The following is a 25,806-nucleotide window of genomic DNA, read 5'->3' on the forward strand; positions in this document are numbered from 1 at the left end:
TGATGGTTTCCAGGCAACCATCAGCCAACCTTTATCTGCCTCTTCAGGTTTACATCCTCCCCACCCCCCCAGCCTCTGCCTAGGGAAAGGGCAGTCTTTCTCTGCAGTGACATCATTCTTCTCTCCCCCTTATGATCCACACAACTACCCTATGAGGTATGTTAAGGTTGAAAGTGTGTGAATGGTCCATAATCCCCCAAGCAGCTTTTAAAACATGAACCTGGGACCTGCACACCATCCTCTGAAGCGCTCTCTGGTACATATCTGTGGCAGTAATGGCGTGACTGCTGGCACCTTTTCCTATCATTTTTTTGCCTTGTGGTATTATATCTCTGGTATATATACTGTGTATATATATTGTGGTATATATAAATCTCTGAAAGTGCATGCAAGAAGCCCCGTCCCTGCGCTCAGTCTGCAGATGGTCCTCTCCTGTCAGATGTCCAGAGATGCTGGCCGGGGTGATGTGGGCGGGACTACACAAAGCAGCCAGCCAACCCAGCCAGCATCTTCTGACTGACAGTTCTTGCGCCCAAACACTGTAGGTGTGCACTGGAACGTTGGACCCCACTACGGCATTATATATATGTGTGTGTATATATAAATCTCTGAAAGTGCATGCAAGAAACCTTTACAATAAGCATGGTGTTACTTAAGGCACCTGAAGGCGCTAATTAGAAGGAAGGTGGATCATCTTTTCTAAAACAGATTTTCCTTCATCAGAAACGAACAATGCAATGATTCCCAACCTGACAGCCCTCGTGACAAATTTATGACTATTATTGTGAAGATCATTTTACAACTCACCCTGCCCGCCCAGCAACTGTGCCCTGTAACTGAGTGAATTAATTACACACCATTAATCCAGATGCTTAAAAAAACACCATGCTTTTCTTTGTTGAAAAATCACTGTTTCTTCTTTCCAGCTTTCATTCCCATTCTGAGCAGCGTATTTCATCCCCCCCCCCCCCAGCAGCTTTCCTTGGCTGCTATTCTGAGACGTTCAGTGTATTTAACTCACAAACTTGTTCATACTGAGAAATATTCACTATATTCATGTTTCTATCTTGATCAGACCCACAAAAATTGATGGGTCACAAGCTGACCTGATTGATACAGGGAGAAAAATACTGAGTTGGATCCAACCAACTTTGCTGTTGATGAAAAGGGAAAGGGGCACCCCCTTCAACCATCAAAAAGGCTATGCTGAGAACTGTGGGACCTGCATGGACAAAAGCCATGGCCAGCAGCTGCAGGGAGGAGGGGAAATGGGCTAGATTGAATTACAAGTTGGCTATCCAACACTATGAATATTTTGTACCTAGGCAACAGTATTTGCAAGATTTGGGACATATTTCAAACTGGTTTATAGATAGTTGAGTTCTTACCATTAGCTAGGCATTAAAAACATTACCTAGGCATTTCCCATAACAGACATAGCAAAGAAGTTTTTTTAAAATACATTTCATATGGAGAACATCATAATAATACCAAAATTAAGGTCATCGTTTGTGAAGCTGTGCTAATATAGCTACACAGTAAGACATGTTTATAAAACAGATGTTTCTCTGAATAGACGGGAAGAGATGAATAGACGGGAAGAGAAGAAATTAACAGCAATGATTTCTTTTCTGGTTTTCCTCATCTCTTGTCTAGTTTTCCAGATAATTAATTATAAGAAGCACCGTCAAGTCACAACTGACTTATGGTGACCTCCTCATGGAGGTTTTCAATTCAAGAGATAAGCAGAGGTGGTTTGCTGTTGCCTTCCTCGGCAGAGTCTTCCTTGCTGGTCTCCCATCCAAGTTGACCATGGCCAACTCTGCTTAGCGTCCAAGCTCTAACAAGCTCGGGCTAAATTAGGCTATTTAGGCTGCTTCCAGTTATAGGAAAAATATGGAACTTCCACAAGGCTGAGAGTCTACCACATGGATAAAGTGTCACAACATCAACTTCCTTCTTGTTGTGTGATTTCATTCTTGTTACATAGAACACAAAGGGTGCGTTCAGACGCGGTGTTTCAGCCGGCATAAACTGTACCGGTTGGAAACGGTGCAGTTTATGCCGGCTGAAATGCGATCACACTTACCTCCATTTTGCGGATCCCATCGGTGTATGCCCGCTCACATGCTGCGGGCGTCGGCGTTTTTTTTTTAAAAAAAACACAGTTTGAGCATGAGCATAGGCAGCCATTCACAGAATGGCGATCTTTGCGCATGCTCAAAACACCCCACATTACATTTAAACTTTAAAGGTAAGGACTTACCTTTAAAGTTTAAAGACCAAACTGGCCTCCCTGAAGTCCCGGACTCCTCCGGATAGTTAAAGTAAGGGCTTTTAAAATAATAATAATAATAAAAAATGCTCAGGGCGAAGCTTCGCCCAAGCGCATATCACTCAGTTTAAAAAAAAAAAGGTGGGGGGAAAACGGAAGCCTCAGGCTTCCGACGGAAATGGCTAGACACCGGTGGAGAGCGATCAGACGGAGGGGTACATCGAAAGCAACCGTTGCACTCAGTATACCACCACTTGGGGACCTAGTGGCAGAGTGCAACGGTTTAAAGGGATTTACAACGGTTAGGGACGGGAGGCAGATGTTCGCCGTCTGAACGCCGGTAAGTACACCGGTTGGAACCGGCACCTATACCGTTGTAAATCCCCCGTCTGAACGCACCCAAAGAATAACCAGGAAGCTTGCTTCATCCACCTTGCCCCCTAAAGCAGCAGATAAAAAGCACCCATCGCTCTCCTCCCCCCTTCAGGTTCTTCTCTCTTTAAATCATCAGAAGAGCAATCTGAACAGAGGCTGTATTTGGATGTCACAGCAAACAGGGACTTGTCCATGAGGGGCATAAACACAGTTTGTTGTCATGCTTGCTGCCTTCTCCTCTCCTCCTTTGCACGCAGAGCATGACTGAAGAAGCTTTCTATTTGAAAAGTCTTCAGTTAAACTCCTTCTCATATGACTGGGGAGCATATGGAAAAACTGGAGGTTATTTCCTCCTAGAGATGTAAAATTTCCAGGAATTTTGAAGCCATGGGAAAAAACATTTTCTCCCAATTAAAAAACAATGGAAGTTTTGGGGAAAAATGGAAATACGTGCAATACTTATTGTCCTGTCAAGCCTAAACGATTTTTACTGCTCTAACAACAAAAACACATTATTTATAACTTACTTAGCATTTATTTGACATACTTATGGAATTTTAAATTATAAATGCCTTCGTTTTTGCAAATGTACCTAATACTTGAAAAAACCAGAAATTGATGCACCCTATGCTGTTTTAGCCCATGTACCTTAACTTTCGCTGTCTTGTTAGAGAGAACTAAGTTCTCCACAAAACTTCCAATTTTCCGGAGGCTTCTCTACCACCACCTTCTGATCTTTTTTCTCCCTCCAGCAAGTTGGGCAATAACCTACTTTTTACCCAGTTTGTGGATAAATGTGTCACAGTGGATTGAGGGAGAGGTGAAAAGGTCAACCACATCAGGTCAAAAGGAAAACAGAAGGCACGCAACTGCTGAGAAGCAATAAAAGCATCATGGATTTAAGAGCTGTGTATGTCTACAGCACGCCCACCTTGCCTTAAAAATCATTTCGCTCATTCTAAAAGAGAAAATATTTCATAGAAGTTTTTTTTTCAGTACTCCCCAAATTTCCAGTTTTTCCATTGGAAAAGCTGAAAGAACTGTGTGTATGTGGGGGAAATGACCCCCCCCCCCAATTTTCCATTCTTTCCCCGGGCCTTCACACTTCTGCTTTCTCCCCACAAGGCAGGACACTAAACTGAGATTAATCCAAGATTTAGAATCCTAGTTACTGAGAAGAGAAAAAGCTTCAGTTGATATGGGCAAGGCTTCCCCCCCCCCTTTTTAAAAGAGGCACTGGAACTCTCAAGTGGGAAATCAACTTTTCAATCTGTATACTGAAAACTCATGAACTTTAAAACATTTTTAAAAATAACTTTGTTGAAGAGGTTCTGGAACTCCATCCTGGTGCATTCCCCCAGAAAAAAAAAAGCCCTGCATATAGGTACCTGAATTTGGAAATCATGCCAAACTGGAACATTATTTGAGGCTACCTAAACCCAGAAGTTTTCAATTATGCTCTGTGTATGAGGGGATGGGTAAAGAGCGCCAGGGTCAGCAGCATGTGACCACAGCAAGCTGTGTTTGCACAAGTCATAAAAATCCCTTTCATTTGGTCAGTTTAACCCAATTTGGATTCTAAAGGTAACTAGATTTTTAAAAAGGTTTCATACACCACCACCACCACAACAACAAAAACTGGACCAAAACAGGTTTTAGAAAAGCTGAATTAAAGCTTCACTAATTGCGGGAGAACACAGTTTTATTCTTAAAACCACCTTAAAAGAAATCTGTCTGCCTCCAGAAGCCAAAGTGGGTTAAAGAACCCACATGAAAGAAACCAGGCAAACATTGGCTAAGATCCAGGCTCTAATATCTGTTGGCACAAGGATTTTTGCCTTTGCAAGATGATTTCCCCCCATTCCTGATGCACCCATTTCCTGGAAAGGATGTCAAAGGGCATTTCAGGCTGTCATGGGAAGTAAGCAGGGCTATTTTGGGGCAGGAACGCACAGGAATAGAGTTCCGGCTGGCTCCCAAGTTGGCCACACCCAGCAAAAAAAATCATTAGCATAATAGGCCATACCATAATAGGCCACACCCAGTAGCAGAAACTCATTAGGATTGGCTACATTAGGGGTGTGTGGCCTAACATGCAAAGGAGTTCCTGCTCCAAAAAAAGGCCCTGGGTTTTGACAACAAACAAGGTAAACAGAATAAGAAGCAAAAGGTGGGTGTGGCTGGATGACCACACTTCTGGTAACACGGGTGTGTGGCATAATATGCTAATGAGCTGTGCTGTCATAGGGTGTGGCCTAATATGCTAATGAGTTCCTGCCGGGCTTTTTCTACAAAAAAAGCCCTGGAGGTAAGAGAGCCAATGAGCTTCAGAAATATATATCCAATTTGTCTTGCTTTCAGAGGGAGCTGAGCATTTGGATTCACAGCAGACTGAATCTGTTGTGAGGCAATGACAGGCTAGTGTTGCTCCCTCAACAGGAAAAAGTCAATTGAAGTTAATGGAATTACACTGGAGCAAACCTCCTGTGAATTCAAGAGAAGGGCAGGCTCTTGGTGATACTTTTGAAGGCAAAACCCTAAAATATTTAAAACAAAACAAAACAGCACACCCTTTGGAAGACAGTAAAATCACTTGGGAAGACATTAAGGAGAGGCTGCAAGGAATGTTTGTGCTTCAAAGGAAAGGCATAGGTTTAAAAATAGTTATGTGGGAAAAAACCTCTTTCAGTAAGAGCACTCCCTTGATGCAATGCATATTTAGCATATTTGGTATGATGCTGCTTAGAAAGGAAGATGTACTTTCCGCAGTTCAGCTACTTGCCACTGTTTTTCTATAAACACGAGAGTCCACTGGTAAAGTGCATTGTTTGAAATTCCCCTCCCAACAGTCTCCACAGCAAAAGGCCATGACCTCGAAGACAGAACTCAGAAATTCTCTCTTCAGGCTTTCCCAAGATTTAAGGTCACTGTACTCTTTTCTGCAAATATTGATCCTATAAGAGCCAAAACGCTGACCTTCCCCGAAGTCTTTATTCTGATCAGAAATCATATGATCATGGGGGGGAAAATGAATCCTGTTCCAATGAGACATATGAAATCTGAATTAGTATTCATGCTGAAGTGTCAAGGATATATTAAATCCATAATTACAGTAATCCACAGCTGCTTCACTTGTAGAAAATAATGAATTGCCCAGCGAGAACTGGTGTCCATGAAATGGAAAGAAAAGGCCATCTGGTGTAGGACTGTGCTCCGGCTTTATGCTTCCAACACGGAGGGCTTGATCTTCCTTGACACAGACCATTTGTGGATTTATAACTATTAGCATTTCCACATAATAGCACTGCACAACTGGAAGGCATAACAGAACAAAGTGGGTGGAAATGCTGATGGTCATATGTCCACAATCCACTTGTCAATCTTTCTTTGGAACAGATGTTTTATTTAAAGCAGAAAGGCATCAGCATAATTAGAGTGATGAAGGTTAGCTATTCTGCTTCTTTATCCTTATATGAATCATAAAGATAGTAGCAGAAAATCCATGCAAGCTATTTGTGAACAGGATAACGGGATGGATCCAACCAAGTTTTCTGCTGGTGAAAACAGGAGACGGAGGACGAGGTCCTGTTGGTTACAAAAAAGGCTGTGCTGGGGATCATGGGACGTGCCTGGACAAAAGCCAAGTGAGACTGGGGCTGTAATTAAGAGAGGAATTTGGTAAAACGTGAGCCCAAACTAGACTAGATATAAGGTTGTGGTTCTTCTGCTCTTCTCCACAGTCACAGGGCAGCTGTGAGGAACTTATTTCCCTAAGCACCACAGGGCATGATTTAGATCAGGACCACAGTGCAGTGGGGCCCCCGCCTTTCCCTATGTGCCACCTTTTTACGCTCAAACAGCCGCAGGGCAGTCCTATACATGCACTGCATGAAAAAGCGGACGAGACCCAACCCATTACGTACATCACTTCCAGTATAATGAAATCCCAATGGCTTTTGATGTGACAATCAGAGGGACAGGGCAGAAAGCAGGAAGGCACTCTGCCATCATGCCTGGATCCAGCTGTGATTGACAGCCTCCCTCCCTCCAGCCTCTGACATCCTTGAGGTCATCGAAAAAGGGACCAGAAGACCCCTTCAATTGTGGATCTGGCTCAGCTGAGGACACCCCTCCATGCAAAACACTCATTTTGCACTGTTCTGGGAGCTGCTCTGGGAGCCACTTTTGGCTGGAAAGTGAGATAAAATTTAATAAACACATAAATAGAATCACTGTATAAACATAATGGTGAAAGAATACTTTGGATTTCAGTTGTTCGGAGACACAAATTTTGTGTATGGCAGTTTACATTAAAACAGTACATTTGAGCAAGGCTATTTTTGGGCAGGAACGCATAGGAACGGAGTTCCGGCTGGCTCCCAAGTTGGCCATGCCCAGCAGGAACTCATTAGCATAATAGGCCACACCCAACAACAGAAACTTATTAGGATTGGCTACATTAGGGGTGTGTGGCCTAACATGCAAAGGAGTTCCTGCTACAAAAAAAGGTCCTGGGTTTGGACAACAAACAAGGTAAACAGAATAACAAGCAAAAGGTGGGTGTGGCTGTATAACCACACTTCTGGTAACATGTGGGTGCGGCCTAATGTGCTAATGAGCTGTGCTGTCAGGGGTGTGGCCCAATGAGCTAATGAGTTCCTGCTGTTGGGTGTGGCCTATTATGCTAATGAGTTCCTGCTGGGCTTTTTCTACAAAAAGAGCCCTGCAAAGGAAAGGGGAGTAAAGCAGCCTCTCACTGCAGATCTGCAGCATAACTAGGATCCATTTGCTGCGTGTATATTCCAACTATCACATTTATTTATTTATTTATTAGATTTGTATCCCGCCCTCCCAGCAAGGCTGGGAAATTTCTGACACCTGCTCCACCTAAAATACACACCATGGGTGCCACTTTTGAAGAAGAGTTGGCTTTTACACCCCGTGTTTCTCTACCTTAACTCTCAGAGCAGCTTACAATCTCCTTCCCTTTCTCTTCCCACAACAGGCACCTTATGAAGCAGGTGGGGCTGAGAGAGTTCTGAGAGAACTGTGACTAGCCCAAGATCACCCAGCAGGCTTCACGTGGAGGAGTGGGGAATCAAACCCGGTTCTCTAGCTTAGAGTCCGCTGCTTTTACACCATGCTGGCTTTCTTTTGAGCAATGCCTATGATTGCAGATATGAATTAAGTGTCCAAATGGAAGCACTGATCATAATTTTTTTACGGTGAAAAAATACTCATTTCCCCCTGATTTAACCCCTTCACTGTCAAAGTCTTTTGTACTGGGATGATTTGGCATACTTGGTTGGTACTATGCCACTGCCAGACACTAAAAGGATTCAGGAAGGAAGCCTGAACCTTTATCTACAATTTTCTGAAGCCCCCTTCAAGATGCTTGCCTCTCAATTTGAGAGTGCTTGGGTACAGATGAGTTTCCTAACAGGAGGCAGAAGGAATAAAAGGATACAACAGTTAACAGAAGAACAGCTGCAGCAACTTCACCAGACTATTAAAGCAATAAAAGGTGTAATTGTTCCACAAAGTAACGGATTCATGTGGTTGTTTACAATGGAATGTTCTCATGTGTGTCTCTTATATGGCAATGCTGTAAAGGATTTGTATAATGTTTTAATTATGCCATCAGATAGACCCAAGGTGGAAATGAAGAAAATGTCAATAAATACTCTGAAATTATTAAGGAAGCGAAGGCTGAAATATTGTAACCTTCTCAATGCGCAAATTGAGAGAGAGACAAATGCATCAATCAATGGTTGTTTAGAATTCACAAACACATAACATGATTTGATTTGTGAATTGGAAGATGTAACAGCACCACTGAGAACAAACGCACATCGGTGGAACGAAGTGTGGCCCACACTGAAAAAGAGGAGGGCAGGAGAAGGAAACAAATAATATATGATTCCTTTTATCTCCATGAAATGGGTAATAAAGTCTCCTTAATCCTCATGATGGAACTGGGCTCCATACTTTGCAGTGGCTAGCATAACCGAAACATGAGCGTTACTGAATGAAGAGGGGAACCAAAATGCTAGTCAATAATATGCATGCATAATCAGCATTATTTGAACAGGTCACTAAGCAAGGCAGTTTTCTCAAAATATGAACATAATTCTATAAAAGCTGTATGAGTTTTGGCCACCACGAAGCGAACAAGGAGCTAACTGGATCCACACATATGAGACAGAAGCGTAACAAACATTTTCATGACTAAGAATCTTTCACTGAGCCTATAAAAGAGTCCTAGGAATACACTTTATCACTTGCAATGGAAGGATACTGTTATTATCTTTTAAAAAATTGTGATGATATCGCAGTCCTAGGTGACAGGTACTATCCCTTGCACATTAATAGAAGTGATAAAATCTGTTTGTTTAGTGCCTACAGTTTTGGCCTTTAGGGCAAGAGAATGGTGTGGAAATTACACTTTACACTACGAAGAGCTTTAAATTGTATGAACTAAGGGCACAATCTCCCCAAAAGTTTCCCTGTGGAAATCCTGTTAACTAAATGGAAGTTCTGTCAAGTTCTACTGGGGTCTTGTGGATGGAGCCCTTGAGACAGCCTCTGCACGTGGTTTTTAGAAAGGGAATCAAGCATACTTACAGGACTCGATCTAGCCCTTGTGTTAAAGACTTCCTCTGAGCTCAGTGTGTACACATGGGCAATGGTCAGTAAGTTATGGGTTCTGCTGAGATGCATTACTATCATTTGTTGCTGTCCCTGTCTTTATTAGTTTTAAACTGCTGTACAATGCTTCAGAAGCCATATTCATGGTGAGGAAGTCAGAAATATGAACCTGAAATAAGTTAAAGGAAAGGGTCTTATGCTATAGGTTATATCTAACACTGTTTCCTAGAGCTTTCACTTTAATAGAGCCAATGTGTAAGGACTGAAAACTCCCACACAGACGTTCTCTAATGTTATTCCAAGCTCTGAATGTGAAGCAAAGGTACACAGTGGCAGCACAAAACAGGCTAGTTTAGCTCCACCCTGCCCCCAGGAAATGTATAATTAACCTACAGAACTTATTGCTGCAGGATTATTGGACAGCTGAGGACATATGACTTTAAAATCAATGGTGGCTGGCTTTTAGGAGCACTGATTTCAGACATTAGGAACTGGTTTTGCACCTCCCCACAGGGTTTATAGCTGCTTTCATCTATGTGCAAGATCTCTTCACCATGACAAAGTGGATGGGGCTAGGACAAGATTTGTAGCACCAACATTTCCAGAGAGCATCAGCTACCAGTGACCAGTTTTATCTGTTTAGATAAATTTATGAAGAACAGGCCTATTACTGGCTATGAACTACAATAGCTACAAATGAGACTTACTGATTCAGAGAAGTATACTTCCAACTACCAGATAACAAGGACACAGAGAAAGCAACAGAGAATAGTTAGTATAATCTCTTCTTGTCTGTGTGTTTCATAGGATCACCTGTCTACTGTCCAAAGCAGAATGCTGAGCAGACAGACCTTGAGTTTGGACAAACCTGGCAATTATTATGACATTCTTGTATTAACAAGCAAATTTTCTACGAGCTGTGCGTTTCTACACCTATGCTCCAGCTCCTCTCCATTCCCCACCCCAAACATGGCTAAATGTTATAATTATATACATTTTTATAAGCGGGAGGGGGGAAAGGAAGAGAGAGAGAGTAGAAGGTTAAAGAATTTGTGCCTATGACAAGATTACCATATGTTGCTGCCTCTTACAAAAATGTTGTCTGATATTTGACTAACAGCATATATCAGCAAAGCTTCTTGAACAGCAGATGTTGATAGCAATTAAGGCTTATGTGGATTTGTCCAATAGATGGAGATAGGCAAATTTTGGACATGGAAGCTTCTGAATTACAAATTACTCAAAGGGATATGAGTGTTTAGAAAAAGAAAAAACGCTTGCAGTGGCTGCTTTTGAATTTTGTATTTCAATTTAGGAGAAAGAGTACTTATTAGCTGGTGAAGCAAAAGGAAGTGTAGCGATCGAGGACACTGTAAACTTTCTTCTAGTTGACTATGTTTTATGTTTCTAGTTGACTTCTGTTTTATGTTTCTTATTGACTTCAAGTTGACTATGTTTTATCTCCCAAATGAGATCAGAGCCCTGTGGGATTTATTACAATTCCGCAGGGCCCGCAAAATGGATCTGTTCCGCCACTGTTCCAATAGGCCTTTGGTTGAGGCGGTGGGTGTCTAATTACATCTGCCTCCCCTGCTCTAACCTGCCTACATTGTGCACTATTCAACCTGTCCTATAAGTGGGGGTTGGGCCCAATTTCTAATATACTGGCCCTCCCTGGATATACATACAATGTAACCCCGGGGTTTGTTGAATTACCAATTTCACCATCATGTAAAAATTAGTTAGGTTTTAATTTTTAACTGGAATTATATGGAAATTGTTGGCTTACTGTAACCCACCCTGAGCCCGCTTGCGGGGGAGGGCAGGATAAAAATCCCATAAAAAATAAACAATTTACATATGAAAGTTTCCCATTTCTATACTAAAGTCTTTCAGGTAAGTAAGGGCCTGAGCAATGTATTTAAAGTTGGCTATTGTCAATCTTTTTTTTATTAACTTTGTTACAAGAAAAACAAGCATGAATGGCCAAGGAACCTAATAAAGGATAGCAGACTGTTCTTTCTTTGAGAGGCTCATGCTGGCTCATGAACCCAGGAACAGAGGAAGAGCCTGGCTGGATCAGCCCAGTGGTCCAATTAGTACAGCATCCTGTTTCCCATGGTGTCCATCCAGTTGTCCCAGAAGGCCACCAACATAAAAACAAAGGCCAAAGCCTCCCCTACTGTTGTTTAAGTTACTACCATCTGACTTTCAGAGATATACTATTTCTGAACTTGGCAATTACATTTAGCCTTCATGACTAATAGCCACTGACGGACCTATCCTCCATAAATGTTCTCTAATCCCTCTGAAAACTAGTTGCCATCACTATATCTTGTGGCAGGGAAGCCCACAAGTATGTCCTGACTGCATTGCCCATTAGCTTTGTTGTGTGCGCCTGATGATTCGCCAGCTGATTTAAGGGACCAAACGGAATCACTATAAGAGTAGTGCTTCTGGCAATGCTCTAGGAACCATCTTCCTATGGCGAGGGGCCATACTGAGGAAACTTCTGCATTTAGCTGAGCTGTCTCTGCTTGCCAAGTGTTCAGTGATGAGTAGCGTTTAAAGATAGGAGCAAGGTGAGATTTCGCAAAGCCAAAGAAATAAGCTTCAAATGTATTAAAACCGTAAATGCAAAAATGCCAATCTCACTGAGAGATCTGAAAGGCATGGGGTGTATTAAAGGAGCAAAGAAAAGCGTACAGCTGAAGTTTGTAACCAGCAAGAAAACACCATTTAAGAGCCGAAAAGATTAAACGTTTTTGCTATCACTTGATCTGTGGTTCACCGCAGACAAAACAATTATAAGAATATTTTTAGTTGGGAGTTTCATTTGTCTTTCAGGAAATGGTCTGGATTAAATCTAGGACAGGATTTCTCATCTTCACTGCAAATATGGGTCACGTGGTTATAAAACATGGAAAGAGTACCCAAAACCTGTATCAAATTTTAGAAAAGCAAAAGCTGTAATATTGCAACCAACTGGTCCATTAAAAAAACTGGCAGGTTTAAATTTTGTTCTTCGTCTAGGGTGGTTTTTCAAAATGTAGAATAAATGGGCAAATTGAGGATTAAGGAATGGACTGCATGTGACCCTCACTCCTTCCCTGCTTAGCAGTGCCATCCTACACAGTTCTACTTAGGCTGCGGTCACACGGAACATTAGCCACGCCAGAGAGATGGAAGATAGGCGGATTTTCCAGGGGCGATCTCACCGGCACATCTGGGAAGCATAGCGCTCGCGTGGCTCAACCGAGGCTTCCCGCCGAAGATGCGCGGCAAAAAAACTAGTACCTCGGAGGTACTAGTTTCCGGAAACCGCGGGGCAAGGGTGGGCGTCTGATTACGTTTCCAGTGGCATCCGGTGCCCGCCCATGTCCCCTCGCAAAAAGCTTCCCCCCCCCTCCAAGTCTCCATGGATGCGCACAAGCACCCAACGGAGCATGCGCATACTTCAGTGTACGGGGAAAAAACCTGTTTGCCCTGGAGGATGGCGAAGAGGCGCCTGCTTGTCCAACCATCCCCAGGAGCCGCACGGAAGACAGCTCAGAGTCACCCAGAGCAGCGACACCCCCCCCCCCCGGCGACACGTCCGTTTCTCCCTTCTCCTCCCACCAAGTGAACTTCTGGGACATGTAGTCCGTTTCAGCCGCTTCTTTGCTGCATGGTCGTGTGATCGGCACCTCCCCCCTATACATGGGACCTCTACGGGACCTCCACAAGACATCTGCTGGCGCAACCGCACGTTATTTTGCCCCGGGGCTAACAGCCACGCTCCCCCCCCCCCGCATTTTCCTGCCCGTGTGACCGGAGCCTTATAATACTATCCAGGTGTATTCACTGGGGCTTACTACCAGGAAAGTATTCTGAGGATTGTAAAAAATTAAACTAGACAATATGTTGGAGATCTGTAATCAGAACAGGGGAGAAGGAATATTGGATCAAAACTAGGTCGTGTTACTGGGGAGGTAGAGGGAGATCTTTCCCCCATGACATTTTCCTGATGTCAACCACCCTCCATACTCCCAAGCGGCTATTTGTCCACCCTGGATAAAACTTGTGTTTATCTGAAATATTTTACCCAGTACAGCAAAAAGCAGCTTGTACAGTAGGATGGATTACACTGGGGAAAATGACACAGTGGAAGGGTTATTAGCCCTGATCCTCAACGCTATTCAGTGTCCAATTCAGCCCCCTTGTGGCTGTTTGTAAACACAGTTTAGAGATTATTTAATTATGGATCTCCAGTATCTTCTCCAGTCTGCCCCAATTCTGATTCAAATTGGGTTCTCAGATTAGTTTAGGAGTATGTCTAGATTCACATTTGAATTAATAAGCTGAACCCAGGAAGAAATGTTTTTCCCCTGGGGGAGGGCCATTTGCAAGACAGAAAGCACCTGTAATTCTGTAGCTTTCTCCATATCCCTAAAGTCTAGTGAACTGTAGATTTGTGTTAGGACAAAACTCCATAAAACCTCAAAGCGAAGGCCGAACATTATAGCAACTGCGGGTTTTTTTTTTACTCTTCTATATGGAATTACCAGATGTTCCTTATTTTAAGGAAATGTCTTTCACTCCAGAATTACACAGCTCACTTTGCGATAAAAGCACAGAAATTAAAACCAAGAAATTTAATCTCTCCTTCTGTGCTGTTCCTAATTTTCTAGCAAGGTGACTCCAAACAAGAAACCCTGACTAGGCTTATGAGAGACAGCCCCTTGTGCTATCATTACCATCAGACTGAAAACAATCTGTGAGCATCTCAGTATATTTTGTATGTGTCACATGGAATACTATGTCTGCAATTTTTAAAATAGTAAAGATAAAACATTATTAATACACACACAGAGAAACGTATGGACTACCTCACACCATCAGATCATTGGCCCATCTAGCTCAATATTGTCTCCTGCGACTGGTCATGGTTCTCAAGGATCTCAAGCAGGGAAAGAGCTTTCCCAGCAACTGCTACCTGAGATCTTTAGATGTCAGTGATTGAATCTGGGAATCTTCTGCATGCAAATTATGTCCTTCAACATGCAGCCCCAATCCCATTCTCAATCCATTTCAGGATTTAAGACATGCCAGGATCCAGAGAACCATTACACTGGTTTCACATACCCAAGAGAACATAAGAGAAGCAAGGTTGGATCAGGCCATTGGCTCATCTAGTCCGACACTCTTCTGTGTCACACAGTGGCCAAAACCCAGGTGCTTCATAACGCCTCATTTTGTGTGTGTGTAAATTGACAGAAGTTGTAAAAGAAAGCATTGAAGCGTGTTGATTAAAGAGAAATTAAAAGTCAGATATTGCCATGAGCTCAAATTGGTGAGCACTCATTTAAAGTAGCTCTTTGCTTCCAAGGTATAGGATATGGAAAAGCTGCAGGTGAAATCTGTAATTCCCCCCCCTGCTCATGTCTATTTCTAGAATGCAAGAAATTTATAAATACAAGACAGCTTCTGGACAAAGGGCAGCTTGTACCCACCTTCAAGCTTGAAGACCCCCTAAGGTCGGCACTGCAGTAGCTGTGCCAATCACTTGCCAAGAATGCTCAAGGAAAAAAAGTTCCAACAACTGGGCTTTGAAAGGAATTTAGCACAGGGGCCAGATGACATTTCCCTTTAGCAGTGTACATGTAAATTAAATATTGTGCTAGTAATAACTTTTCTGATTCACTGCACTCTGCTTCATCATAATTATGGCTCCTTCCTTGATGCTCATTCTTCCTTGCAGATTCCCCCCCGCCCCCCAAAGGCCAGGACATTGACCTGTGCTATCGGGAACAGAGAAGCTCTTTCAGGGGAAAAAATTGCTTCTTTGGTCTTTTTATCCAAGGGCAGGTGCAAACCATTCACCAACCAAGTGAAAGCAAAGCCATTGACACTGAAAAGCAAGGCTACAACAGCCTTGTCAATCACTGTCCAAATCAGCGAACAGCCATCTCTGGGTTCGGAGGGCCCTGTAGCTGCAGATGAGATGAGAAACAATGCCAGCATAGGTGGAAAGCAGGAGCTGATTTCACATGACCTACTGCTCTTGTTGCAGCCAATGCAGAAACACAACAAATGTATAGGATTGATGCATCCTATATTAGATTCAGGCGGGTAGCCATGTTGGTCTGAAGCAATAGAACAAAGTTTGAGTCCAACGGCACCTTTAAGACCAACAAAGTTCAATTCTGGGTATAAAGTTTATGCATGCACACGAAAGCTTATGTCCAGAATTAAACTCTGTTGGTCTTAAAGGTGCCACTGAACTCAAACACCCTATATTATTTTGTGTCTACTAGTTACAGTATTTTATACATACCATCAATATATAGGGGAAGATTTTAGAACGATGAGATTTCCTGTTTATTTCCCTTTCCCGCGATTCCCTCACTCCCCCTGGTTGAAACCAGTAATAACGAAGTTCAGGAATACAACACATTTATAGAAGCCAAGTTTCAGCTGTGACGCTCTGGCTTCCCCTTCCTTGCCCAGAGAAGCTTAAAGCCCTGCACAGATGGTTTGATGTCACTGGAAAAAAGCCATTTTAAGAATGGGGCCACTTTGTCCAACCCAGCAGAACAATCAGCTTCTCTGAAATGAAGCCTGTAGCATGAACAAACTATTAGCCAAGGTCCATCACAATCTTGCTACACACTGAGTGCAATAACGGCCACATGCTGTGAACTCAGCGGTAATACCATTACAGTATGAGTTGTAACCACCACATTCCATAGTGCAGGTATCATTGTATCTCTTGGATCCCCAATGAACAATGCCCACCCTCCAAATTTCATCCATGTCAACCTGGCAGGTACTGCATCATGATCGCATTTATTTCACACCGGTACCCAAGCGGCTCACTCTAAACGTAAGATGGCTGAACTATTCTGCCGAACACATCTTCTGCAGTTTTTTGCTTCAGTTTGACGACTTCTAGCTATTTCAGAGAGTAGCCATAATATGTGTTTAATATCCATGATATCGCAGCAGAGAACTTCAAAGACACGAAGGGAAGTTATGCTGCCTTTTCCGCGAGATCCTCCTTGAAAGGGCTCCTGCTCTGACGAGATAACAGTGCCACTTTGATTTCAAGGCTTTTTGTATCACTCTCTGTGTTTGTGTATTTTAACCTGGCACAGCCTGAAGTTTTCATATTTCACAGCAAGCCCCAAGATTACAGAACGCATGTACCTTTATCAGAAACATGTAACAAGGCAACTGTTGGCAAAGGAGCTTAATGTTTTGGAAAGTTACCAAAGATATTTCGCCTTCCCCTCCTCTCACAAAGTTTGAAGAGGAATTTAAATAGGGTTGAGCCAACCCGAAAAACAGATGGCAGACGTCGAAGGCTGCAGTGAAGCACAAGACCTAGCTGGTGGAATGCTTAAGTGGTGCCAAGGTGTACAACCTTTCCAATGGAGGAATCCAAGCACTGCTGTTGCAATAGAATGTCTTCCTTGGAGTTCAGACTTGCAAAGTAGAAAATAAACAAGAAAGGGGACCCGGAATACTCGGGGGGGGGGGGAGAAGAGCTCCCCACAGAGCAGGAGGAGGAGGAAGCAGCAGTAGCAGGTAAGCCTCCCCCCTGACACCGGCGGCATGGCCTGAGTGGCTGCCAGCCACCGAGCCCGCTGATTCCCCCCCTTCCCCAGTCTCCCCCATCCCCCCTTCACCACCACCCCGGCTCCTATAGCGAGGCTGCCAAGCGGCCTCGCCGATCTCCTCCAACCCCCTCCCTCCCCCGGGCTCCTTCACCCCCCTCCCCCAGGCTCCAGCAGCGAAGCAGCAAGCTACTTCTCCCTCGCTCCGTCGGCGAGGTCCGAGTGGCTTCCGGCCGCTCGGGCCTCCCAATCTCCTCCTTCCCCCTCGGCTTGGGCCCCGCCGATCTCCTTCCCCCACCCCGGCTTTGGCGGCGAGGCCTGAGCACCTTCCAGCTGCCGGCCCGCCAGTTCCCAGAGCGTTCTCTGTGCATGTGGAGGGAATGCTCTTTTAATTTTTACTTTTTAGGTAATTTAAATATTTTTTCCAACTTTTCATATTTTTCTGCACACCTGGGCATTGCCCCACGTGTGCAGGAAAATCTCCCTGCCCCCCAGGTGCGGATTTAGATATCCGCATGCAGGGGGCGCCTTTCGCTATTAGTATATAGATAAATAAATGGTATGCTTGTGATGAGAGCAAGTTCCTAGTACTACAAAACACATAGACGCCGGATTTCAAACGGAAATGGGTTGGAAGGCCACATTCCCCACCTAACTGTTGCCCAAAGTGGCCATGCCCATTATTTCTTTCACTGTAAACTATCAGTTTCTCCTCAAACAGATAATGGGCTCTTCCGCACTATCTCTATTATCGCTCATTTGTCTCTATTGCTTGGGGGGGGGGGCCCTTTCCACATGTTTTTTGCTCCCTCTGGGGAACACATTGGGAGGAAAAAACACTGAAGCAAAAGGGACAAATGAGTGACAAAAATGACAGTGCGGAAGAGCACACTGTATTGGAGAATTTAGAATTTTTTTCCTTGCACTTGTGTCAACCCATCTGCTCTTAAAAGACGGATACTTGGAAATCCATCCCCTTTTTTCATCAAGGGCATTAGTTTCCTAAACTTGAAGATGGATTGTTTTAGTGAGATATGATCAGAGGTGCTGTGGGCTGTACTTGGTATGTCTAAAGAACCCAATTAAACCCCTAGGTCTTCTACTTGACATCTCAGATATGGACAAGGTCTACTGTGCACAGAGATCATGAAGGAATAAAGGAATACACTCTGCTCAAAGGGATACCAGACTATTTTAGACTATTTTATTAATCTGGGATGGAAGGTGAGGGGGGTGGTCCAGGGATAAGATAGGAGCTGCAAATATGAGACAAAAGCTAGGCTTTGCTTAAGCTCTGATCTTGAAGAAAGACATGAAGGAGGAGAGAGAAACAGCCCAATGTTCAGCGAGAAAGGCTGTTCCCGACATATGGAGTACCATGGGAGTAAGCAAAAGGAAAGAAATGAGAAACGAAGACAAGGGTGGCAGATGAATGAGTGTATTTACAACCTCAACAGATGAAGGACAAGCACCTTAATCACTCTTGAGAGTACAAATGGAAAGACTCAAGCAAAGTAGCTTGCCCTGAATGCACAATGGAACAGCTGAAACAACTTAGTTTGCTTGCATTTTTTCATCCCAGCATATCACAAAACTATACATTTCCCCAGAATATTGCAAATAGAGGTAACAAAATGGGGACTCACAAGAAATCATGAGAGGGGAACAATTTAGAAAAGTTTGCTCTCAGCATTACATCCCTTCTAGAGCATGTTTAGTTCTCATCAAGCTGCTTTATGAACATATGAAGCTGCTTTATGCTGAAGCAGACCCTTGGTCCATCAAAGTCAGTACTGTCTACTCAGACTGGCAGCGGCTCTCCAGGGTCTCAGGCAGAGGTCTTTCACATCACCTCCTACACGATCTTGTTAACTGGAGATACCAGGGATTGAACCTGGGACCTTCTGCATGCCAAGCAGATGCTCTACCACTGAGCCACAGCCCCCTCCCTGAAAGGACTTTGTGGAGGGTTAATTTACAAAATAATAGTTTTTATGCAAACCCAAGGATTTCCCTGAGTAGACAGAGACTGCCATCTTGTCTGCTGGTAACTCCATTTTGTGCCTTTTTTTTTAAAAAAATAATTTTTTATTAAGAGAAACACAATAAGTCAACAGCAGTGTTGTACAAACATCTAAAACCTGCCAAAACAGAGTTTTTTAAAAAACAAACATGAAATAATAAACAATATAAACAAGAGAGCGCCCATTTTGTGACTGTCATCACGGAGGCCAAGTGTTTTAATATTAGGTATAGTCATGTACGAATATTGATTGTGTTGGGGAGTCAATCCTCAGTTGCTGACCTCCGTTTGGCAGTGGAGGCCAAATTCCCCAACAATTGCTCAGTGTGTACACTGACTTATACAGACATAATACCATTGATCACTTAACCATAAACTGGGAGTTGACTGTGGGATCTAGTACTCACTCCTCCACCATTCTCCGATGAACAGTATCACCTCCCTTTCAAGTTTTAACTATGATTTAATATAATACCTGCATAGTTAAAGCCAGCAAGGTGTCAGCAAGCTGCTAAAGAACTCTGTGTAGAACTTCAGATGTGTGGTTCCCCCCCCCCCCTCCTAGCGATACCCCAATGCGCATGCTTCCTGGTATTCTGAAACGCACGTCTGCTTGTTTCATGCATTCCTTTCTATGAACGCTAGTAACGCTTTGAACTATGGTAATCAGCAAGGTCACAGGTGCAGGAAGAGTCGGCTTCGCTTAGTCTATAATGAACTAGAGTGTGAGAAGTGCTTAATTGTTTATCTTTTCGGAACCGTTGATTCTCAGGCTCTGGGCGCGAATATGATAGCCCACCTGCTCGAGCGGGAACCAAGTCTATTGGTTATTGTCAGTATGAATCTGCTTTATTATTCCTTGCCCCGACTGTTCTAGTTATTCCAAACAGTGAACGTGTTCCAGTTTCATCATGGCTTCAATAAAATAATACTTTGCAACAAACGTGTATTGGTTGACAGCTGTGGGGATCGGACACAAGGAAAGGCTGTCCTCAAACACAGGCAAGGGCAGAATATGCAACGGTCTTCAACCTGGTTTTGAGACCGGCAATGTTAAGCCTTTTTTATTTCAAAATTCATCAGTCATTTACAATGCTACTTATACAAAGAAATCCAGGTCTAATTCTTATAGTCTTTGGGAAGTGAGGAAAACAAAACAACCCCCCCCCCCCAAATCATTCTTGACAAGCATCTTGCTACAGAAGTGGTGACTGATCTGGTACTGCTAGTTCTGCATTTTCTATTTTGAGGAAAGTGCATGATTCGACCTTCCTCTGTGCCTGAGCACAGGTGCACAAGACACAGAAACGATACAGCATTTCTCAGATTCCTATCAAATGTGGCAACAAAGTGCAATAAGTTTCTTCCCTGTGAGTGAGATTAATGAAAGCACCAAGTAATTGAGCATACGGTTTCCATTTTCTAAAAGCTGATTGAAATAACAATCCCATGTGAATGAATTACTGTTGTTTCCATGATCCCACTGACGTTAAAACCAGTAAAAAAAAACCCCCTCTGCATTAAATATTCTCAAACACACAAAGCAGCGTCAAATCTAAAAAGATCATCTCCTCAGCAGTAGACATTAGAGGCAGGTCCCTCAGGCTGGTTGATACTGCTCACTTTGGCATATTTTTTTCATTCATAGCCAAATGAGAACCCATGTGTTAATAGTGCAATCCTAAAGACAGTTAAGCAGACTGCTCTGTTAATCTCGACTGAGACACATTGGTGAACATAACATTCAGATCCAAACTACACATTGTGTTTTACATGAGTTTGCCATGGGGTTTACAGCCCATACTGCAGCTCTGAGTTCCTGGTGGCAATTCCAACAGGCTGCCCAGGTCTGATTTGGATCGGGGCAAAATGGCTTCGGGGAGGGGGGTATCTGCCCTGTTAGGGCTGCATATGAGCTGCCTGTTTCAGCTTTCGAAAATGGCATGGGGGGCCGGAGCCCCTCTACCAGTACTGCAGTCCTAAGTCAAATTGGGCCTCTACAGCACTTTTACACAGTTACCACTGGGGACTTACAGTGCAATAACAGTGCAAAATACAAATAAATAATATATATGCATATATAAACAATATGCTTGTTACTTTCTAAGATCAAAAGATCAAAACCTGAGCACACTATGATATAGGATATTCGGTATATAGCCTATGACACACCTAACAGCAACCTCTATACTGGAAAATTTATATTTCCCCTCCCCCTTTGTTTCCTTCCCTCTCCCCAGCAGATTCTTTCCTTCCCTCTTCGTCACTCTCTGTAGTTCACATGGAGCAGCTCCAGGCAAGCCAGCAGAGACTCCCCTCCCCTATGCCACTCTCTGTGGCTCACCTGGAGCAGCTCCAAGTAAGCCAGTACTCTACCATTCCCCCCCACTATGCCACAGAGAGCAGCTCTGGGCGGCCTACCAAGGACCCCCCCCTTGGTGGTTTGCCTGGCATGGCTCCAGGAAGGAGTCACCAGGACTGTTAAAGGATAGTACATTGTCTGTGCATGTGCAGACAACACTTTTGTATTTGAGGGAGAGTTTAAAACTACCATTTTAAAAAAAAATTGTCAGATCTTTCTGCAAACCTAGGGAGTCCCCCAAGTTTGCTGAAACAGCTGTTTAGGGCAAACGAGCCCCCTATCTGCAAATTTAGATAACTGCATATAGGGGACATACTTGGGAATTAGATATATAGTTAAGTCTACCATGCTCTCTTGTTCAAAAGAAACTAAATTCTAAAGCACTATACACCTATACACTTCTCTCTGCTTGAAGGCTAACACTATTCATACATCTCCTCATCTGGAATGAGTCTGAAGATCACACAGATTAGATGTTAATAATGCTGACAAAATAATGAACTTCAGGGACTGGCCTACCTGAGGGACCGCCTTTCCCCGCATGTTCCCCAGAGAGCACTGCGATCAGGATCTCAAAACCGCCTGGACCTCCCTGGCCCAAAGGAAGTCAGGTCTTTCTCGTTTGTAGCTCTGTCCTATTGGGACGAGCTTCCTGCCGAGATCAGGGCCCTGCGGGATCTTTCTGAGTTCCGCAGGGCCGTGAAAACAGAGCTTTTTAGGCAGGCATTCCGTTAGGAGTGGCATCTAACCAGCAGCGCCTGGTGTGAACTCAGATCCAACAACAACAACAATAATACAGTCCACAGTAAACAATGGCCAAAAAACCCGCAAATAACAACTGTGTACTGCACAAACCCACACCAAAGTAAACAAAAAGAGACTTCAACACAAAGGTAATTCAACACATGTAATCCATCATAGGAAAATACAAAAGTCCACAATATCCCAAAGGGAAAGAACAAAGTCCAGAATAGAAATTTGGTGCGGGTTTGTGCAGTACACAGTTGTTATTTGTGAACTCAGATCCAGGATGACCCAGCGCGGTGGCACCGCTGAATGTGTCCTTAAACTGCACTTTATTTCTATCACCATCGAAGTTATGTTTTAAATTGATTTGTCTGTGTTTTAAATGATTTATTGTATTTTATCATTTGTAAAATGTATATTGCTTATCAGTTTTATGGAAGCCGCCCTGAGCCCACCTTGGCAGGGAGGGCGGGGTAAAAGTTAAAGTTATAAATAAATAATAATACCATGGATTTCTGGTATTATTCAGTGATCTGTTATACATTAGGGGACATAAGAGCTTAGTGATTCCTTTATAGCAGAGAGAACCAATTTTGGGGGCAATGGCTTCTTGGGTGGGTACGAGCAGTGGCAAGCAATGCAAAACTAGTAAACATGGGAACTAACAATACAAGCATAGATATTTGCTCACAAAGACAACCTCACCTACTTAGTGTTTACAATGTACATGATAGCCCAGTATAGGAAAGCCAGATTCGTTTGCCTAACCTTGCCCTTCTAATTGAACCATAAATACTGTTAATCTATCCTGCTACAAAACAAACTCACTTGACATCCTGCCAAATAAATACTGAGCTTGCATGATTTTCATCTGCAGAGCTAAAAATGCATTTAAATGGAAAAATCCAGCGAAAGAAATAAGAAAATATTAACCAAACAAATTAGTGAGACATACTGCATTTAATTCAAGCATTGTTTCCCACCTTCAAAAATAGTTCTTTAAAGCAACATTCAGTTTCATTTTCTACTTAACATGCTCCACAACAAATTAAAAGAAAAGCTTGGGAAATGTTAATCAACTCCTTGCTTCTGAAGTTCTAATTTCACTTTATGTTCATCTGCAGACTGCTTGTTAAAGCATGGACATGTGACCAGGAAGAACAGAGAATATTTGGATATGGAAAAGCCGGATTTACCAAAGAAGGGTTGTAGAAACGGTGATGTAAAACACAACCCCCCCCCCCTCACCTCCCAAGTTTAATACCCACAGGCAGTGAAAACTACAGCACACAAGTTTTAATGACAAAGACTTTTGTTGTCTTTTTAAGAAATTGTATTTTGTTGAAATTGCTAAGATATATGTTATAAATCATAGACAGTGACTGAACAGGATCAAGATTTCAGAAAATAAAATTATGGTGATAAAAGAGAAAATACGAAAAGAACAAGAGATCTGATTTTATGTTACCAGACGATACTTCATAAAGTGTCCATCATTTTTAGCTCCCATCATAGCTGGGTTTGTTCCTATAAAAGGATCATTATTTCCATTGCTTACTTCTGATTTCCCACTTTCTGATAATAAACCAAGACAGCATCAAATTTTCAAGCTATATTACAATCTTTGTGTTTATACTGCCATCTCTTAATGTCATCATTCAACCTTCACCCTATTCCTTAGATATCATCTATCCTTTTAAAAAAACAACCCTCAGTTTCATACTAATTCCCCCCTCTGGCACGTCTCTTTAAAATGTCATCGCTATCACTGAATTACTTTGCAGTGAATGTATGGAGATGCCTCATACTGAAGTTGCCTCATTGACCCAAGCAGCTTAGATCTCTGACAGAAAGTGGCTCCCCATGTCTACGGTTGCCAATCTCCAGGTGCAGCCTAAAGATCTCCTGGAATTACAACTGATCTCCAGACTATAGAGATCAGTCTCCCCTGGAGAAAATGGCTGCTTTAAAGAGCGGACTCTATAGCATTATGCCCTGCTGAGACCCCTCCCCTCCCGAAACCCTGTTCTCCCCAGGCTTCATCCTCCCCAGTCTCCAGGAATTTCCTAACCTGGAGTTGGCAACCCTAGCTACTTATGATCTTTTTAATATAAAATGCCAAGGATTGAATCTTGGGTTTCTGTGTGTAAAACATGTGATGCTACTTGTATAGTATACTGCCTGAGACGGTGAGCTGTAAACCAGGAAGACCTGATTTAAATCCCCACTGACAGCCAAACTAACGTTACCTAGCCCTTCTGTCTACACCACTCCTCTTGACCAGACATGCTTAGGGTTCCCAAGTACTTACTGTGATCCGGCGGGGGAAACATGCTCCCCGGCCGGACTATTCCTCCCTGTAACACACCATGCCGTCACTAGGAAGTGATGCTGGGCGATGATCTGGCAATGGGACTGAAAACTCGATGGTACCATCGAGTTTCGAGCCCTATTGCCAGAGCGTCGCCCAGCGTCAGTTCCTGGCGACGGCATGGTGTGGCACATCTGTTGTCCCCGCAGGAATGATCTGTAATGTACTGTATATTGTTTTAGACGTATTGTTTTATTGCTTTTATTGTTGTAAGCCGCCCCGAGCCGCTTCGGCGGGAGGGCGGGATAAAAATCAAATAAATAAATAAATAAATAAATCTGTGCCCCCCACTGAATCACGGTAAGTACTTGGGAAGCCTGGACATGCTGTAGGAGTTGAGTGCCTGGAACTTAATTCCCAGGTTTATGGACTTGAACGGACTGGTACAGTGAGGAGAGGGGACTTAAACTCCCCTCTGTGGAGTTTTCTGGACCAGTAACAGTCCCAGGGAGCCACTGTTTGCTCCGCTGGGGAAACCTGCATGTACTGATGAGCTACACAGATGTTGCTACTAAATTATTTCCTGGGATCATTTCATTTAGGAAAACAGTGCCTGGGGGGGTTATGATTAAACCTCTTCTTCCCAAAGTCCAGATCTGAATGCGGCCCATGCATGCCTGGCAATTAAGGTCTAAGCATGGAACTCCCAGAGCACCTTGCCAACAGGACTGGGTGGACACACTGGGGACATGAGGATTAGGTATGTAACATATAGTGAGGCTTGAGTGGAACAACATCAAATATGGAGGAGATAAAACTAATTAGTGAAGTACTGTAAAGACTGCTGCCATCTGATCCACACAGTCAGTAAAATCAAGTGGTACCATTGCCAGAAGGTGGGGCATGTGTCAAGAGACAGCATGTGAGTTGTATGTTTGAATGATCTCCCTTAAACAACAACTCCCTTTACGCAGAATACTAGTCCCACTAGGCCTAATCTTCTTCACGACGTGTTATTTTGCTACACTTAGGGCAATTGGTACCAATTGGAGGGAAAAAAATTAGCACCTAATTCAAGCTAATGCATTTGATGCACTTAAAAATGCTACATAAATGCTAAGTACGACGGCCCCTGAGATTTCTTTCCTTTCAGAATGAGTGAAATGAAAGACAGAGTTTTATGTAAAATATGTAGCAGGACATTTTAATATCAGACTATCTACCTCATTAGATAACAGCAATTCTTTTGTATATTGCAGACATATACATCATTTTCAAGAATATTTTTAAATGTAAATAATTTTGGCATCAATTTATATGCTATGTGTTTACTGATAATACATTATTAAATAACTAGCAGTAAAGCCCGTTGTGGATGAAGACAACGAGCCCTAGAAAGGTAGGGTTGGTGGGTGGGCCACGGAGAGACAGACAGACAGACAGAGGGGTTTGGGAGAGAGAGAGAGG

At 43.1% G+C, this 25,806-nt stretch overlaps 1 protein-coding gene and 1 non-coding gene across 3 annotated transcripts in view; both read right to left on the reverse strand.

Moving 5' to 3' along the window:
• Positions 1-25,806, reverse strand: part of PPM1L (protein phosphatase, Mg2+/Mn2+ dependent 1L) — a 253,066-nt gene that overhangs the window by 106,708 nt on the left and 120,552 nt on the right. The gene's annotated exons all lie outside the window — the stretch shown is intronic.
• On the reverse strand, positions 18,770-18,841 carry TRNAA-GGC. Its single transcript has one exon. It is a non-coding gene; the product is annotated as a tRNA-Ala (tRNA).

This window comes from Gekko japonicus, unplaced genomic scaffold (assembly GCF_001447785.1).
Source record: "Gekko japonicus isolate JY-2015 unplaced genomic scaffold, Gekko_japonicus_V1.1 scaffold17, whole genome shotgun sequence".
Taxonomy (NCBI): Eukaryota; Metazoa; Chordata; class Lepidosauria; order Squamata; family Gekkonidae; genus Gekko; species Gekko japonicus.